The sequence below is a fragment of the Platalea leucorodia genome, assembly GCF_965183815.1.
Source record: "Platalea leucorodia genome assembly, chromosome: 6".
NCBI lineage: Eukaryota > Metazoa > Chordata > Aves > Pelecaniformes > Threskiornithidae > Platalea > Platalea leucorodia.
Window position 1 is genome coordinate 77,143,062 of NC_138828.1, and position 18,633 is coordinate 77,161,694.

At 37.9% G+C, this 18,633-nt stretch overlaps 1 protein-coding gene across 1 annotated transcript in view; it reads left to right on the top strand.

Moving 5' to 3' along the window:
• The window catches only part of POLN (DNA polymerase nu), a gene marked incomplete at its 3' end in the record, with an annotated part of 104,837 nt that overhangs the window by 51,462 nt on the left and 34,742 nt on the right, over window positions 1-18,633 (top strand).

Genomic DNA, 18,633 nt, shown 5'->3' on the forward strand with positions numbered 1-18,633 from the left:
TGCCCAGCTTTTATATAAGAGCTAGGTGCTTGGAGACCTCAGTTCAACTTTTTAAATCTTATTCAACTCTACATCTCTCTTCTTCCAGGAAAATACAAAGCAAGGTTAGACTTTGTATGTTGCAGCTGAGATTCTCTTCAGCAAATATTGTAAAGTTGAAATAATTGTTGAATAATAATAATTTGTTTAGTTGAGAGAAGATATGATTTAGAAACAACATGGTAAAAGTTTTCAAATAAATACAAGGTTATTGCAGAGAGTTGGGTAGAGAGTGAACTAAGCATAATGAATGGGCTTACACTCTTGTAAGAGATTTTTCAGTTAAAGAAATCTTTGACTACTAAAGGTAGATAAATATGGAGATGGGTTACCTATGAAGGCTGTGGAATTTCTATCACTGGAAGGAATGAGACAGTTAGACAAAGATTTCCAAGGATAGCTGAGGTCACTTCTCACTCTCTCCCAACCATATTTTTATGACACTATGATTTTAATGCAGATTGCTTAGAGCATTCAGTTGGAAAAGGGATTTCTTTGTCAGTCCCATTGGGGGGATTATTTGTTTTTTACTAAGTGATCGTTTAATTCTGTTTGTTAGTAGTAGATACAGGGACAAAAGTCAAAGATTTATGACTCTCACCTGAGTACTCTAAATAGAATAGGGATTACTTTTTTTTTGATCATGTTTGCTTTCCTTCTGAACTCATGGATTATGCTGTTGTTGTTGTTGTTTTGGGGTGGCTTGAGGTTGTTTTGTTTTGTTTTTTGCACAGTAGTCCCATTTCCATGTGGTCTCGGAGGATGCCAAACCTAGCTTGTGGCTTTGCAATTAGAGCATGCTTTAGGCAGAGTTGTGGATGTGAATCCTATCAGGTGAAGAGACAACTGAGTTGCTGTCCCTCAGTAGCCAGGCAACTGTTCCAGCATGGTACCTCCTCCACCTTTTGCTAAGAAAAAGCCAACAAATCCAAACCTGATAACCAGAAGATATCAGTGTGAATAATGACGTAATCGGATTACATTTCCTAGATTGGGTCCTACAGGAATCGCAGAGGAGGTCAAGTGGGCTCAGACTGTGTCTATGATGAGCATGCGCACAGTGTAGAATTTTGAGAGCCTATTAAACTGTCAGGAGGGAAGAGTTCCCTGAGGTACCCAGAGAATTCAAGGATGTCCAGGATAAAGTGGCCACTTTCTGCAGTGAAAAGGGTTGGTTCACAGTTTTGGATATAGGCATCCACATTAATTTCTTGAATTTTGTCTAGGTCTCACAGTTCCTTATGGAATTACCAGCGTAGATTTGTGAGAGATGGACTTCCACTGAGACTGTGTAATAGAGACCTGGCCAAAAAATAAATGTAGGGTTACTGCTCCGAGGTGAGCATCATCCCAGTGGCCAAGTCACTTAAACTAAGCGCATAGATTGAGCTTCAGGTGTCTGCTTTATGTTTTAGTCTGTAGAAAATTATTACTAGGTTATGCTTTCATCTAGCAAGTGATTCCTAAGGCACACATTGGCAAGCACCAACAAGGTATTACAGATATGTTTGCAGCCTCTAATCTTCTTAGTTTCTATTTAGATGTGTTTATGTCATAAATGTCCTAGCAGATTTATGAAAACATTTTGCCCTTTCTAAATTATAACTATGAGTGGAGATGTTAAAACATGTAGACTATATATCTTCATAAACCAAGAGGTTCAGAGGAAAAGACCCTATCAGTAGGTTGGTTACAAATGGATTGAAGTGAAAGTCCAGTACTTCTATATCCAGAAATTTAGGTATGGGAATAGGCAGGTGATTTATAGTCTCTAGGAACAATATTAGCATATGAAACAAAGAACATTCTCTTGACCACATTATCTCTCTGAGATTAAATCAGTACAAACTTAATCTAGAAACATTATTAAATGTTGTCTTTTCAAGCTAAACATACCTTTTCTGTGGATGATATTTACTATGGGAGAAGGGGAGAAATTCAGAAGGGTCTTTAGTAAATTGTTTGCAGTATGATCTAATTGTGAGCATAAATCTATTACTACTATAAACTGTGTATTTTCATTTTTGTGGGAGCAGAAAGATAATTGTCCCTGTGCACAAACTTTTCCACACAGTGATAAATTACCTAGGCATTTTCTGTCATATATTCTGTGTCATAGGTTGTCTGTTGAGCCAGTGCAGATCCAGTGTACTAAAATCCATGTTAGTCTGTGCCTCAGAAAAATCCCTTTATAGGTAAGACTGTTAGACAGTTGTGACTTGGTATTTTAACTTTTGTACTCTGTAACTCTTTTCAGTTTGGAAATTATAGTATATGAATCGGAGAACACACAAAAAGTTTGCCCATATACAATCATTTTTCCTTGTATTCTGCAGCTGGTGAATAAGAGAGTAGAGAAATTTTAATAATCTCTATTAAAAGTACTTATATAGTACTATGTAGTGGAGGAATATCTCTAATACTGTTCAATATGCAGGTGTATTGTGTATTAAAAGATAATGACCTGAATAATCTGATAACTGCCGCCATTCCAGTATGAAAACAGGCATTCTCTTTAAACTATTAATTTCTACCTCTAAACTATAATTTAACCTGTACACATTAACTGCTGATGGTGAATTAAAGTAACAAGGTAATTAATGGATACTCTTTAAGGGTAATATTTAGTTTGATTATACCAATGAAAGGACAATTTGTGACAATTGTGTACAATGGTTACACTCCAGGCTACGCTTGAAAGAAGGCTGGAGAATTTAGTAGTGGTCTAGATGCTCCTGTTTCTCTTTGAGATCTGAGTTTTGTAAAATCCAAACCACAAAATGTTCCCTTCTCTCTCATCTGTCATCTGCTTCCTCATATTCATGCTATTAGTTCTTTCTTTTGTGTGATGATGGAGAACAGCATGAATACATGTCCTTCTTCCAGGTATTGAATTTACCTTCTAGTAAGTACTGGACATAATAATTGTTCACCTGAGCCTATGTGGCTTTTAGAGAGTTAAAAAAAATGGCTGCAGTATCTACACTATCCTTGCCAGAATCAGAGGAACCTGAACACTTGATTTCCAGTAATCTTGGGAACTGCAGGCTGCTTATAAAATGTACTGAACATAAAAGTCCGTCTTTCCTCAGCTGATGTGTATGTGGGATCGTGGTAATATCTGTTGGAACTGTTTTGGTAAGAGACAGACATGCTAATTTTGGAAATTACTCGAGAAAAAGCCTAGAGAGAAACAAAGCACAGAACTACTTGGAATTACCATATCTGAAGGACAAAAGTATTTAAAAAAAAAAAATAAATCTTTTTGTTTGTTTGTTTTTTAAAAAAAAGATAAGTTCAACCAGATTTGAATAGAAAGACCACAGCGCAGAAAGGTTTGTTTTGTTCTTTGCAGACTGTCTTCCTCCAGGAAGTGAGGAAATTTTATTTCTTTACCACCTGCCAAGCAGGGGGCTCAAGGAACTGATTATATCTAATAATTGCAAGGTGAGCCAAACTGTTGCACACTGGCAGCTGGTCCAGCAGGAACTATGGCAAAATAGGGACTCTTGTTTTTCCAGCCACTTGGCAATTCAGGACACTTCCTGACAATAGCTCTATCTGTTCATATCCTGCTGAGTTCTGAAGAACGCAGGAAATAAGCAGAGGTATTTTGGATGTTCCTGAAATAAATCAAAATAAGTCCTCATGGGCTGAATTATACAAAAAGATAGCGTACTGGGTCTGTTTGAAAAAGATAAGGTCAAGTATGCACAAATGCTTGGTGGCAGGCTGACTAAATACATGTACACTTGCCCATACCTGTTTTATACAACCTTGTTTCAAATACATTGTTTGTATAAAATAGATTAAAGATTCATCCCCAGCAAAACATGGTCTTTTTTAGGTTACTTCATATAAATGTATGGTATAGCAGACATTTAATTCCGTTAAGCTGCCTACTCCCTTGAATAGCAAGAGCAAAGGCCAGTAAATCCGAAATGAGAGAAATAGATTGAGAGGCGAAAACCACATCTGTAGCTAAATGATTTTTAAACAGATCTGAATATTTGTGCTTCTATATTAATTTTATGAAAATATTATCACCAAGCTCTTGAAAGGGTCATTATTAATCAAGAGATGACACCTGGGTGTTTGTTAGGTGATTAAGGAATAATGAAATAATCATGCTTATCCAGGTGGACTTCTACCGAGGAGACAGGAAGAGCTTTAGCTCTCCTCCTGTCCCCATTAGCAGACATATGGTTACAAGATGCAACCACAGGGTTACACAGCTCCCTTTACCCCAGCTAGAGATTTCTCAGTTTTGTTCATTGTCTAAATAATGAGATAAACCAGATTAGGACTTTTAGAACCCCATCTTTGTCTAAAGATTTTTTAGGTAGTCCAGGCTATTTCATACACTTCTAATCAGATATTAGAACACGTAGTCTCTTGGATTCATTTCTCCACTTCTTATGAGCTTACTGTCAAGTCTAAAATGAATTTGGGTTAGTTCATTTCACTTCATATATTGCAAAATAATGAAATCTTTGTTTTTTGGAGTTGCAAAGAAGGAGACTTTCCATACCATTGAGCACATATAAGATTATCAAACTATGTTTTGCAGTATTAAGACAAATTGCAAGCATACCTGCTCTTCACCATGGAGTACTTAGGGTTACTTCTAGAATCCTGCCCTTGAAGAGAGTGGAAAAAAGTTTTCATGTGTATTATATGGCAATCCCCTTAAATAAGTGTAACTGAATATCCCTGCTGGAGTCTCCGTTTAGAAATATATGACTGTGTCGTGATCTTTCAGCTCTGAAGTTTGGCTGTGTAACTCAGGCAATATTGATTCGCTATAAATCTGCAGGTCCTAAACTCAGTGCTACCTGCTAGGAGTCTCACTAAGGGTTAACATAACGTTTCTTTCATTATCAGTGCTTTACCTGGTTTTGTAATACTGTTATAATTTTTAATTAGTTTCAAGGCTTCTGCTTGTTTTTCTTCTGTGAAATAGATTCTGAAGAAACAATTTTTGCAGTATTTTTAACTGAGTAATTACTAGTACTTATCCATCGTCTCATTGTTTATGTATCATTTCTATTCTGATCAATATCTAAAATATCTCTTATTTTATATCTTGTATCTTTTTTTATTCAGAGTATTACTGATAAAAAGTGAGGAATCAAGATCTTATTTTTTTCATATATGCAGTTCAGAGAGAGAGACAATTTCAATTTGAATGGGAAGGCACGCTCTTCCAAATGAAGTCACGTTCAGGGGCAGGTATTCTGTGGCAGAAGGTCTAATTGTGGAGATACTACTTATTATGAATGTGGTGTTTAATAGTAATTTATTTGGTAAAATAGTTGTGAGTAAGCCTGTACCACTTGCAGCTCCTGCAGCTGTATCACTGCAGATTTCTTAGGATTCTACGTGAAAAATCTTTTAGACCTATGAGGTACTATAGTATAAGCTTGAATTCCTGTGAGAATAAATGTGATCTCTTGTGGTAGGAAAAGACGCTGACAAGGTGACAGCAGTTATTAAGAAACAGAGAAGCGTTCAGAAGAGAAGCTCTAAGAAAAAGTAAGGCAGAATCTCTCACACTGCTGGTTAGTGCTTTATGCTTGGTAAGAGTATGCCTGGTCTTACACAGGAGTATAAGACTAGAAGGACCTTTTTGCTCATAAAATTGTTGCAGGTGACAATATCATAAACTCCCTTTCATAGATTGGTACAGTCTCAACTTAGAACTAGTTTTAACCTACGTAATGCTATTGAAGAGCTGTTGAATTCCCCATTCCTCTTCTGGCTAGAAAACTCCTTTTACTTTCTACCTTATATTTATTCCTACAGTTTATATACCAAATTATTCTTGCCAAGGTTGTCCATTAGCTTTATTAGCTCTCCTCGCCCCCCAGTGTTTGCTTTGTATAAATACCTCAGGAAGGCAATCAAGTGTGTTGTCAACCCTAATTCTTTAAGGAAAGAAGACAAGGTTTCTTAGGGTATTTGTCATCAAAATACCTTAATGAACTAGTATTAGGAGCAGCTAGTTATGACTACATGGAATTCCATGTACGTTAATCTGTATTTCTTCTTGGCAAGGAAAATGAGTCTTTGTGGCACTGACTAACTGTTTCAGTTACCAAAGCTAGCTTTTTTAGCTAGCTCTGAAATCTCTGCACCAGAGCACAGTGTCAGGAATACTTGTATCATGGTCCAGAAACATAACTTAATTTTGGAACAGCCATGAAACTGAGCTAGCAGAATGATGAATGAAACAAAGAAATAATGATTCGAGAGGCTACCTGTATTCTAATAAATTTAGTGCCAGGGATGTTCCTGGTTGCGGGCACTCAAAATCTGGGTTGGTAAATTGGTCCCTATCATGGTTGTGGCTCTGGACCAAACAGCTTCTGGGCATGGTTCCTGAATTAGCATGGGCCAGGGATTATTTCCACCAGGCTGCTGGATGCAGCACCATGTTTGGATGGTAAGAGAGTTTTAAAGTATGGATATGTGGTGGTGTTTTCCAGTTAGCCCCAGTGCTGCAGAATATTTATGGGCAGGTTTGATATCTTAATATTGATATAGTCAGTGTCTCCTTTCACATCATTGATTTTTTTTTTTTCTCTATTCAATATTCTGGTAGCCTACCACCAACAAATTCATATTTCTTGAACATGGTAACCAAATTATGTTAACTACCCCAGATAAAATTATAGAATCATAGAATGGTTTGGGTTGGAAGGGACCTTAAAGATCATCTGGTTCCAATCCCCCTGCCATGGGCAGGGACACCTTCAACTAAATCAGGTTGCTCAAAGCCCCATCCAACCTGGCCTTGAACACTTCCAGGGATGGGGCATCCACAGCTTCTCTGGGCAACCTGTTCCCGTGCCTCACCACCCTCACAGTAAAGAATTTCTTCCTTACATCTAAAATCTTACATCTAAATCTATGCTCATTCAGTTTAAAGCCATTACCCCATGTCCTATCACTACATGCCCTTGTAAAAAGTCCCTCTCCACCTTTCTTGGAGGCCCCCTTCAGGTACTGGAAGGCTGCTATAAGATCTCCCTGGAGCCTTCTCTTCTCCAGGCTGAACAACCCCAGCTCTCTCAGCCTGTCTTCACAGGTGCGCTTCAGCCCTCTGATCATCTTCATGGCCTCCTCTGGACTCAGTCCAACAGGCCCATGTCCTTCTTAAGTTAGGGTACATTCATTCTTATGAGTGCAGTACTCCAGGTGGCGTCTCATGAGAGTGGAGTAGAGGGGCAGAATCACCTCCCTTGACCTGCTGGCCATGCTTCTTTTGATGCAGCCAGGATACAGTTGGCCTTCTGGGCTGCAAGCACACATTGCCAGGTCATGTTGAGCTTCTCATCAACCAATGCCCCCAAGTCCTTCTCCTCAGGGCTGCTCTCAATCCGTTCTCTACCCATCCTGTATTTGTGCTTGGGATTGCCTCGACCCATGTGCAGAACCTTGCACTTGGCCTTGTTGAACTTCATGAGGTTCGCATGGGCACACCTCCCTAGCCTGTCAAGGTCCTTCTGGATGGCAGCCCTTCCCTCCAGCATGTCGACCGCACCACACAGCTTGGTGGTGTTGGCAAACTTGCTGAGGGTGCATTCAATCCCACTGTCCATGTTGCTGACAAAGATGTTAAACAGTAACGGTCCCAATACCGACCCCTGAGGAACACCACTTTTCACTGGTCTCCACTTGGACATCGAGCTGTTGACCACAACTCTTTGAATACAACCATCCAGCCAATCTGTGTCTCCAATTTAGAGCCAAGGATATCATGTGGGGCAGTGTCAAATGCTTTGCACAAGTCCAGGTAGATGATGACAATTGCTCTTCCCTTATCCCCCAACGCTGTAACCCCGTCATAGAAGGCCACCAAATTTGTCAGGCATGGTTTACCCTTAGTGAAGCCATGTTGGCTGTCACCAATCGCCTCCTTATTTTCCATGTGCATAGTTTCCAGGAGGATCTGCTCCATTATCTTGCTGGGCACAGAGGTGAGTGACTGGCCTGTAGTTCCTCAGGTCTTCCTTTTTTCCCTTTTTAAAAATGGGGGTTATGTTTCCCCTTTTCCAGTCAGTGGGAACTTCACTGGACTGCCACGACTTCTCAAATATTATGGACAGTGGCTTAGCAACTTCATCCGCCAGTTGCCCCAGAACCCACAGATGCATCTCGTCAAGTCCCATGGACTTGGGCACCTTCAGGTTCCTTAGATGGTCTCGAGCCTGATCTTCTCCTACAGTGGGTGGTTCTTCATTCTCCCAGTCCCTATCTTTGCCTTCTGTGGCTTGAGCGCTGTGGCTTCAGCACTTGCCAGTGAAGACTGATATACTGAATCTCGCCAGTATATTGTACAGCAGTACTAATATTGTCCTGTCATTGGAAATAACTCACTTGACATATCTCGAAATTGCATTTGTTTTTCCGCAGCCAAACCGCACCTTGTTGTTCCATGATCAATTATTACATCTTTTCTCTGATTCTAATTCCTCATCCCCTACTTTATACAAAAATTCTATACTTTAATAATTCTTATTTGCAAATAAAATAACTTGTAGAAAAGCAATAGTCTATTATTCTTTAGACTTGTGAAAGGGTTTATTTCTCAAGCTGTGCAGCATGTAGGGATAGGTTCCCAATTACTACAGTCTGCAGGGGGGAAATGGTGTCAGGGTGCTATCTAATTTTGTTCCTCTGTGCCGTGTTAGAGAAGAGTTTGTTGTGAAATAGCTTGGAAGACAAGCTCTAAGATCTCTGTATATTGCATTTCTGTGTCTCTCTTCTGTCCTATTATTATACTCACTTTGGAATTATATCTGCTTGAAAACATTGTGAAATCAGCTGTAATTTTATCCTCAGATTATGCCTCCAGTTTTGGCCTAGGAGTATTTAGCCTAGTATGCCATTAATGGTCAAGTTCATTACTTTTACTTAAATTTCTGTAAGGCTAACAGATTAAATCATTGTTCTGAAGAAGCATCATTATTTAAATCAGGCTTGTTTGCATTAGGCAAAAAGCACTAATTCTAGATGGAGATTTTCATCCCTCTCTCAGTAAACACCACTTGTGAGATATGTCTGTTTCTTAATGAATGATGGTAGTAACTGTTACATTTTTGCATAGTAAAAGAATTGTACTAAAAGGTACTCCTCAAAAGATTCTAACAGGAAACACTTGAAAATTGTGGCATTTGCAAATATAATGTGCATGATAGCTGAAATAATTTTTGTTTTGCCTTTGGAATGCCTCCACAAATGAGGGTTCAAATATATATAGGTATATATATTTGAACTTTTCTGCTGAGATATAGGAGACTCATCTAGGTTTTGGCTTGTGATGTTTAATTACTGCAGTATGTTTTTTCAAAGAGCGTTCATGTAGCGGTTTAATTAGCTATCGCTTTCTCCACCTACTCCCTTCTACTCCCTTGTTGCATCCCCTCCCCTCCCCCCCCCAAATAACTACTGTAAATGCTGAAATGTAGTAAAAGGGAGGACGTTCAGTTTGCCTTCTCAGAATCAGAGTTTTAAAACATTTTAAGCTCTGATTTCAATGCCTCATGGGTGTTGGTGTGGAATATTTTAACAATTTTACTTTTGCAGCAAAGCAATTTCTGTCTGTTTTGAAAGCTCACTTGCAATAGTTGATATTAATGAAATGTAACGCTTGTCTTGCTTTGCACTCTGACAGACTGTCTGTATGGCAGCTTGTGGAAATTTCACCTTGTAGTTTACAGTCCCTTGGAGAAGTGCAGCTGTGACATTTGTTTAGACTAGCAGATAATAAGGCAGAGGGAATAAAGTCTTCAGGAAGCATAACGGCTTTTGTTTTTAGAAGCGCTAAACAATAGCTTTAAATAAACCAGGTTGTTAACTACAAGTTTAACCAGACAGCTTAATTTTATGTCACATTGGAAGGTTATTATTATTGCACATTAAATGCTTTCTTAGCATTCTAGAATAAATGAAAAATAAGGTTTTAGAATTTTCACCACCACAGCTAACACACACACTAGTGAAAAAGCAAGCTCTGAGGAGGCTGGACAGTCCTCAGTTTTGTTTTTTTTCTTGTGGTATCTGATAACATTTGGCTTTGCTAATTTCAGGGAGAGGCTTTCTTGTGTATGAGAAGCTATCTCCAAATAGTCATCTCCTCCAAGAATGACTTTGATAAAATGCTACATTTTATGAGCACACTCCAGAGCTTAATGAAATGTTTCCATTTATTTCATTTAGCTCAATTAACTTTAACTTTAGTGTCAAGCTAAATCTTGATGAAATCAAGAATGCAAAGGCAATTCATTCTTCATTTTTACTTTTGCCTTTAATTCAGTGTGATCATGGGCATAATAGAAATTTAAGCTGCAAGAGGTGTTTTTAGTGAAGATTGAAAGAGCTGGGATATAAAGTATCTCATCCCTCTCTGCAGAACCCATTTGTTCAAGACCGTGATATATAGCATGACTGATTTCTTCCACTTTTGATTGCTCTACCAAGATATTTAAAAGTCTGTTGCTTATTTTTTTTCTGAACTATGTAGATGCAGTTTGATGTAGTGTGACATCTCCTCTCTTCTTCCGCTGCTTGTTTTTCCTTAGCAAACTGTACATTGTTGTAATAATATTATAGCTCCATGTTTTGTTCCATGTAACATCTGAGATGGCAGTTACATCATCTTTTGATTATATATTAAGAACTCTGTTTCCTTCTGTTTCACTTTTCTGGTATTTGTCTAAAAGCTACTCTGCAGGTCCATCTATTTGTTTAAAGTTATGAGACTTCAAAAAGGTCCAAGATGGGTAATTATTTGATACTCTGCTGCAGCTACCTGTGTCGTCTCCCCAAATGGCTTCTGTTCCTTCTTAACTATTTGAAGTCTCTTACAGAACAGCTTGGCAAGTAGATGTGAGAAATGAAGAAAGAACTCTGAGAGCGTTAATTTGCATTTGATTCCTGACATTATTGTTTTATATAAATGGCCTCTGTCAAATTTTATGTCATCCCAATTTGTATAGACCCCTTAATCTGTTTACATTTATTTGTTCTTTCAGTGATGGTGCCCATCACTGTTGATGATCACACTGGCACCTGAGGCTGGGATTTAGTTACCCTGACTTCCCTTTATTCTGTGCTCGTAGACCCGAAGACCCTAAAATAAGAATGCCCTCTAGTTAATTAATTCCTTCAGCAATCACATGACTCAGAAATAAATATCACTTGTCGGTATAATTCACTACGTAAGAGAGACTATGGATGTGAGAAGAAAACCCTTTTTTTTATTCCTACAGGAGTGAAGGAGAGAAAAGATGTAGGTTGCAGGGTAGGATGTGCTCTTTCAAGCACCTTCATCGATGTCAGGGACTTTCTGTTCTAACTGACAGATGTCCAGAATTGTGCATTTTTAAAGAAAAATGTCTAAGCGACCTTTTTTGTCAAGAACATTGAAAATAAGTGCTATCTAATTTATGTCTTCAATATCCACTCTCTGGGACATCAACATGCAGGTAAATATCTTAATAAAGATAATGGATCACTTTACTCCCAAATGAATCTTTCAACAAATTGTTGCTGATGATAGCTATAATTTATGACATGACCTTGTTGCAGTTTCTTTATCTGGTTCCCTGCTACTTTAAAATGTAGCAACAGAAGCCTTCTGGCCCACAGAGCAAGCTGCAAAGACATGTCTTCATCTTCTGTAAAATACATGAAAGCTAGATATCATGCTCTTTAAAAGAAGGTTGAAGACTAATGAAATAAATCTTCATGCAATGAACTGTAGAGGCTACTCAGACAAAATAAATTGTTTTATGATTAACCACTTTTAAAATCTTTAAACCTTAAATCTTTAAATCTTTATTTAATCTTTAATAGTCTTTTAAAATCTTTTTTAGGACTTTTAAAATCCTAAAGTGCTTCTGGAGTCTTCCAAAAGAGTTTTATAGGGGTTATAAAGCTTTTCCTGGTGCTAAATAGATAGAAGACAAATTAAAATGCAGTTTGACAGGGTCACATACAAAGAGGGAAAAGAGACACAATGACAAAAATGTTGCAGAGCTGACTGTAGTATAGGAAGGATGACATCAAGCTGACAGTGCTGTAGTCTTTCGTTGAGAGAAGTTGACCACAACTAAAAGCTTTTATAAAGCCCTCTAAACTAAATAAAACACAAATTTAAACTCCCTGAGTGGGAGGTTGTGACCCTCTCCCCTCCGTGTTTAAGTACATGACCCCTATATTTACATGGGAGATCCATAGCAGAGATTCTCCAACATGTGGAGTGCCCACTGGAAGACAGCTCTGCCTCTCCCGATGCCAGGGTGGGAATAAATATACATGAGATGGGAACCCTGTGTATTATCCTTTAGATAAGGAGGAGAAGATGTGAAGAATCTGGTGTACTACTTAAGATATCCCAATGCCCTAGTTTGTTGATTCATTTATCGGTGCATATCCTTGGCTGAGGATTTTCTTTGTGTTATTCTGTAACCTTACATCTCACTTATGCAAACCAGTTTATGATAAAAATGTGAATACAAGCACTTGACATAACATCTGAATCAGACATGACAAGTGTTTAGAATTGACATGGATAACGAAATAAAAGAAAACTTAGGTTACATCAGAAAGGCCTTTGTTAGCTATTTCACCTGCCGTTTCCCTTCTGACAAGACGTTAGTCTGCATTTCAGTCTTTGTAGATGCTTCTTTCCTTTTTTTTAGAAAAGTGTGTTAACTGTATTTCCACTCTCCTGGGCAGTCTAGACAAATGTCATTTTTCATCCTGTTGTTTCTATGCTCTTCTTCTGAGGAAGACAGTCTAGCTACTTTTTGTTTAGAACATAGTTATATAAATGCCTCATAGTTATAGAAGGCATATATATGTGTTTTTTTCTGGACATTCTGTATCAAACCATACATTAAAACTGTGTATGATAAAAATATCTAGATGGGCTAATTGCATGTACCTTATGCCTGGCTCTTGATTGACATGTGAGGCAAAAGTAGTGATCTATTTTATCACTACTACAGTGAAGCAGTGATCTATTTTGATCACCACTACTACAGTGGCTTCTGGAAAACTGTTTCCCAACCTCTTCCTTTTCTGTATTTTGTAACAGAGATTAACCAGGCAGAAGTTGTTCCAAGATAGCTTCCACATGTTACCTTAAAAATGTCTGAAACAACCTATGCCTGAGCCTTGTCAGCATTTTCCATTAGTCATGGAATAGCAGCTTTCAAAAAAATTGCTTATTCTTGCACATTGCATTAACAGTGAGCAGACTAGGTTATGTGTTGCCAATGTTTTCCATATGTTTAGGATGCTCACATACATTGTGGTATATATTCTGCTTGCCTTGGTTATAATAAGGCCAATGTAATTGAAAAAGGAAGCTTTCAGAATTTACCTCCTACATGATCCGTCCAGTGGCGATACTACTGTAAAACTGAGCTTCTCTAAAGCTTGCAGTTGTCACTAGTTACATAAACTGTCTCTACCAGTTTCATATGCCAACACAAAGTTCCAGGCACAAACTTACAAAATAACACAACCTTCATCTGCTGTTAAATAGCAACATGTGATTAAAAATGAGAGATTTATACGGTTCACTGATGAAATTTAAAAAAGCTGTAAAAGCAGTCAGATGAATGAATGTGTATTCGCTCATCTATTCACTCATTTATTGGACATTAATGACCATGTATAAAATGAATTTAATGCCACTCCATCTCGTTTCCCACATCAACAGCTCACAGCTAGGTCTTGGATTAATTGGCAGATGCAGGAAAGCGGCCAACAGCTTTGTGGCTATTATGACTGAGCATAGCTTGGCTGGAATGTAATGCAGATCAAGGCAACGCAAGTCTGCCAGATATTGTGTTTAAGAAGTTTGTTCTGCCTTTTCCTGTACATAAACAGGCGACTTCCGTCACCATACAACATTTCCCAGAAATGCTGAAATGTCTTATCGCATTCTTTTAAGACTGATTTCCTTCCATTTCTACCTGTTCTCAAACTTTTATTTTGGCATTGCTCAAACTTTATGCCTTGTGGCCTCTTTGATTTTTTTGTTTCAGATACTTTATGCTGCGTGTGCTCATTTCTGTGTACTGAAATTTGTGTTAATTCTTTCTTTTGAATATTCTGTACACGTTAAAATTAAATCCATCCAGATCTCTACTCTGTATTAAATATGTTATTCTAGTTTATAGTTAAGCCTTTTTTAAATTACAGATATGATATTGCCATATTTTTCTTGGGTGTAAAGAAAGTTGGTATTCATATATTTTAAAGACTTTAGACTTAATTCAACAGAAACTCTTTGAGACGTCCATTAGACCCCATTAATACATGAAAACATATAGTGAATTTTGGAGAAATTATAGAAAATATTCAAGATATTATCTCTGAAAAAGTAATGAGTTACATATGTCTGCCTTTAAGTTTCATATCTGCACTGTATATTTCTTACTAATAATTTGATGTTATCCTTCTTCACTGTTTTGCTAGAAAATTTTTCTCCATTTTTTTCACTCTAAGAATTAGGCAGCTATTCCCTTTTAGGCATACAGCCCAGTTCTTAGTAGAACCACCTTTTTAAAGAGTTTTTATGTCTCTACTCTCACTATGTTTGTCAGATTTTCTACAATTTTCGACTGTAAGTTGTTTTGCTGTCCTCACAGACCTTTCCGGGTTGTTTAGCTCTGCTAACTCTTTCCAAGAATAATGAGACCTGTTAACCTGAACATGTCTTCCAGCACTGAAGTCCATTCTTGGTTCTATCTAATAGATGCATATCAAGTAAAGTACTATAAAGCAAAGTACTTGCAGAGCAGTACTAAACAAAGAAAGGTAAAGGACAAACAAATCAGAGATGTGGAAATAGACTGAGACAAGTATGCAGGCAAGGACAGGAACATAGGAGGTGAAATACTGCACATTTGGAGACGGCAAGTCAGGAGGAATTTGAAGATGATGATAATATTGATTACGAACTTGAACAAATAGCGTATTTGAGAGAGAGAGTAATGAGAAGGATGTCATAAAATGGAAAAATGTTTCATGCTAGAACTAATAACTGCATATATATTTTCTGCAGGACTTCAGAAATTGTGCTATTTCCACAACAAAACCTACAGCAAATTATTTCTTCCCTTGAGGTTTTTTTCTGCATCAATTTCTACTACATTGCATTAACGTTCTTCCTGTTCCTCCAGATGTACATACAGTACTGGGAGAGCTGAAGTCTGCCTCCATGTCACTGTCTGGGTCCAGCAGCTAAGGCTTTTTTATGCTCATTCAGCTTCCTTTTTCAGATTCAAGTTTATTCAAAAACAATGCATCTCCACTGTAGATCTAGTTTACATCATACCACAATTCAGTGCTGAGTATTTTCATGCATTAGCTAGCTTGCTTAGTGGTTGTAGCTTAAAAATTTCTTACACAAGTAAGAATCGTAGAATCATTAAGGTTGGAAAAGACCTCTGAGATCACCGAGTCCAGCCGTTAACCTAACTGCCAGGTCCACCTCTACACCATGTCGCTAAGCACCACATCCACATGTTTTTTGAACACTTCAGGGACTGTGATTGCACCACTTCCCTGGGCAGTCTGTTCCAACGCCTAACCACTCTCTTCGTGAAGGAATTTCTCCTAATATCCAATCTAAATCTCCCCTGGCACAACCTGAGCCCATTTCCTCTTGTCCTGTTGCTTACTACCTGGGAGAAGAGACCAACCCCCACCTCACTACAACCTCCTTTCAGGTAGTTGTAGAGAGCGATAAGAAGATAACGATGTCTCCTTTTAAATATCATGGTATTCCATGATGAGTCCAAAGCCAAACTAAAAGTTTTAACTTTATATAGGTTCTCGCAGTACCCATTAAAAGAAATTAATTATCACAAATATAAATTTGTTTGTAGAGGAAACAGGCTGAAGAAGAAAGCCCACTGGGGATTTCTAACATGGCTGCTGCGTTTCTAAGCAATTGTCGTCCCCGTCCCCCCCCCCCCCATTTTGTTATTTAAAGAAATAGTCTTTTCCTCAAACTGCAGGAATGCCACTCTGTATTACAGAAGGAATCAAGCATCCTAGGTAGAAAATAATCATTGTCAATACAAACAGAAAAAAAACATTTTCATTAGAAGAAAAAAAAGGAATAGTTTTGATTAATGACTTCTGTTTGCTTAAGCACTTGTGATTTATATGGCAATTTCATATGTCATCGTTCCGGATTCTTGAATGTGGTACATAAATTTACAAATATACAGAGTGCTGGATGTAATGCATCTCTGCCAAGTGTTCACATTTCCCACTCTGACACACTAGGAGGTGTTGACTGACCATTTTGTTTTTAGCATTATATTAAAGGGAATATTTGACATAAAGCTCTGAAAATTTAATTGCTTCTCATGTATTTCATGACTAATCAAAGATCAGGAAATGCTAAGTGACTGTTGTGATTGCCATGGTCACATGATGTATGTACCTGGTCACATGATGTATGTACATCTGCACCGATAACTGGCAAGGTTTTGTTGCGATTGCTTACAATGGAAACAGGATCCTCCTCCTGACACTGCCTGTCATGATTACAGAATAAGTCTATTTCTGTTTTTCCCAGTCAGCCCTTTCAAGTTGAAGCTTGGATAATGCAAAATCATCCTTAAAATCCTAGCAGTATGTATCACTGTGCACATAATCAAGTTCTAGTGTCTTCTTTCACTGTTAAAGCATCTCTAGAATCACAAGTCCCTCCCAGCAAGACTCTCATCTTAGGTCTTCCTCAGTACTATGATCTGATAAGTATGTATGTTCCGCTACAGATCTCCGTGACTTCTCACCAGCTGTGTTCTTTCTATTACAGCCCTTCTTTTTCAGAGAATTGAGCAGCTAACATACTTAGCCCCTGCTGACCCCTTGGCTCTCAGGTGTCTCTAGCCTCAGACTTAAGTAAATCTGCAAGTAAACTCAATTGCTGTACTCTTATTTCTCACCTTCTCCCAGCCTCTGGTTCAAATTATGCAGTATTAGGAAAACAGTATTACATTTTGTATTGTTTCCCTAGTTTCAGCATTTTTCAGTCTTGGTTCTTTGTTTCAGAAAGGTCCTCATGTAAGATCTGCTCTCTTATCAGATTCTGTTTTCCCTCCTGGTTCTGGATAGATGCTTTCTCAAGTGTATATGTAGCTTTCTGCCAGGTTCTTCAGGAAATTCCTGTGGAATTTCTGCCAGAGGTTGCTTCAGGAAATCCTTAATGATGTCTAGTTTCCTAATTCTGCACTTATTAGCTGCAATTGCCACTTTATCCTCTTATTCAGGTACATCTGGGAATCTCAACCTACTTTATTCAAAAGAGCCATGAACTTTTGACCTGGCATAACTAAGAAGGCAAGTTATAAGAGTCTCCAACTACCAGAATAATTGACTTAAGTGGGAATAGTCTTCATTACAGATGGAAAACATTATGTATTAGATTATCCAGTTCTTCATGTTTCTCAGCCTAAAATGATCAGTGAAAAGTCCATTTTATCTTTGAGCAATTAGTAGCATTCAAAGGAACAATGTGAGCTTCTACAAAACCAAAGATTATTTGCCCAATGAAGGTTTGAAATCGTATTCAATTTTATTTTTCCTATTCAAAAAATCTGTACTGCCATAAGGACTTGCTTAAATCTGATTGCACTGAAGGTCTACCTGTTTGTCATTCAGAGTGCCTAATTATACTAGCACTGTGCATAGGCTTGGCTAAGAACAGTGTATGGGCCAAGCAAGCAAAAACTTGTGGCTCTGCTGATTTTCTAGGTGTTTGAATATCATAATAATGGTGAAAGACTCTTCTTCAAGAAGATACAAAGAAATATGCCAATTTATCAAAGCTCGTCAGCCAAAACTTTCATGACAAAGCATCTTTCATGGCAAAAAAACTTTCATAGCAAAGCGTAGCAAACTTTGCTTTTAAAAATGCATCCAAATCATCATGAACAGACTCCTGAGGAGAGTTATTCACAAATTATGCATATGTCATCAAGTATCTCTGATAGCAATTCATCTTTGTTCCAAATACAATTTGTGTAGGTATTTGTTTTCAGAGTGTGAGTAGGTGATCGAGATTTCCCCCAATGCACTTCCATTTAAACAAATGATCAATATTCTTCAGTGCTGTCAATAATGCCAACATTCTTTCTGAAGCTATGTTTGGATAAGGAAAAGCATAGGTGGCACGTACTTGATGATTGCAGAGTCCTAGCTTTTTATTTGCAAATTGCTAAATCCATTAGCCCTTTCATAGGGCTGTTTACACCAGTTGGTGAGTGAATGAGAACTGGGAAGGATGATACTTTGCTGGGAGTAAACTAGATACACGTTGTAGTTAAGAAACAGCCGGTGCTGCTGTTTTATGAAGTATCTCTATTGTGGAGGTCTGTCAGAGATATGGAGAGATTCAGCGCGTGCTTTTATCAGTCATTATTCTTGACAAAAAGTTGGATATTCTTACTAGTGAAGCCCTGATATAACCTTTGTTTAAATAAGCTTTAGGTCAAACTCAGCTTTGAGTCTCTCTATACCTCATGTCTTGAAGAAATGCTGTTGCTGGAAAGA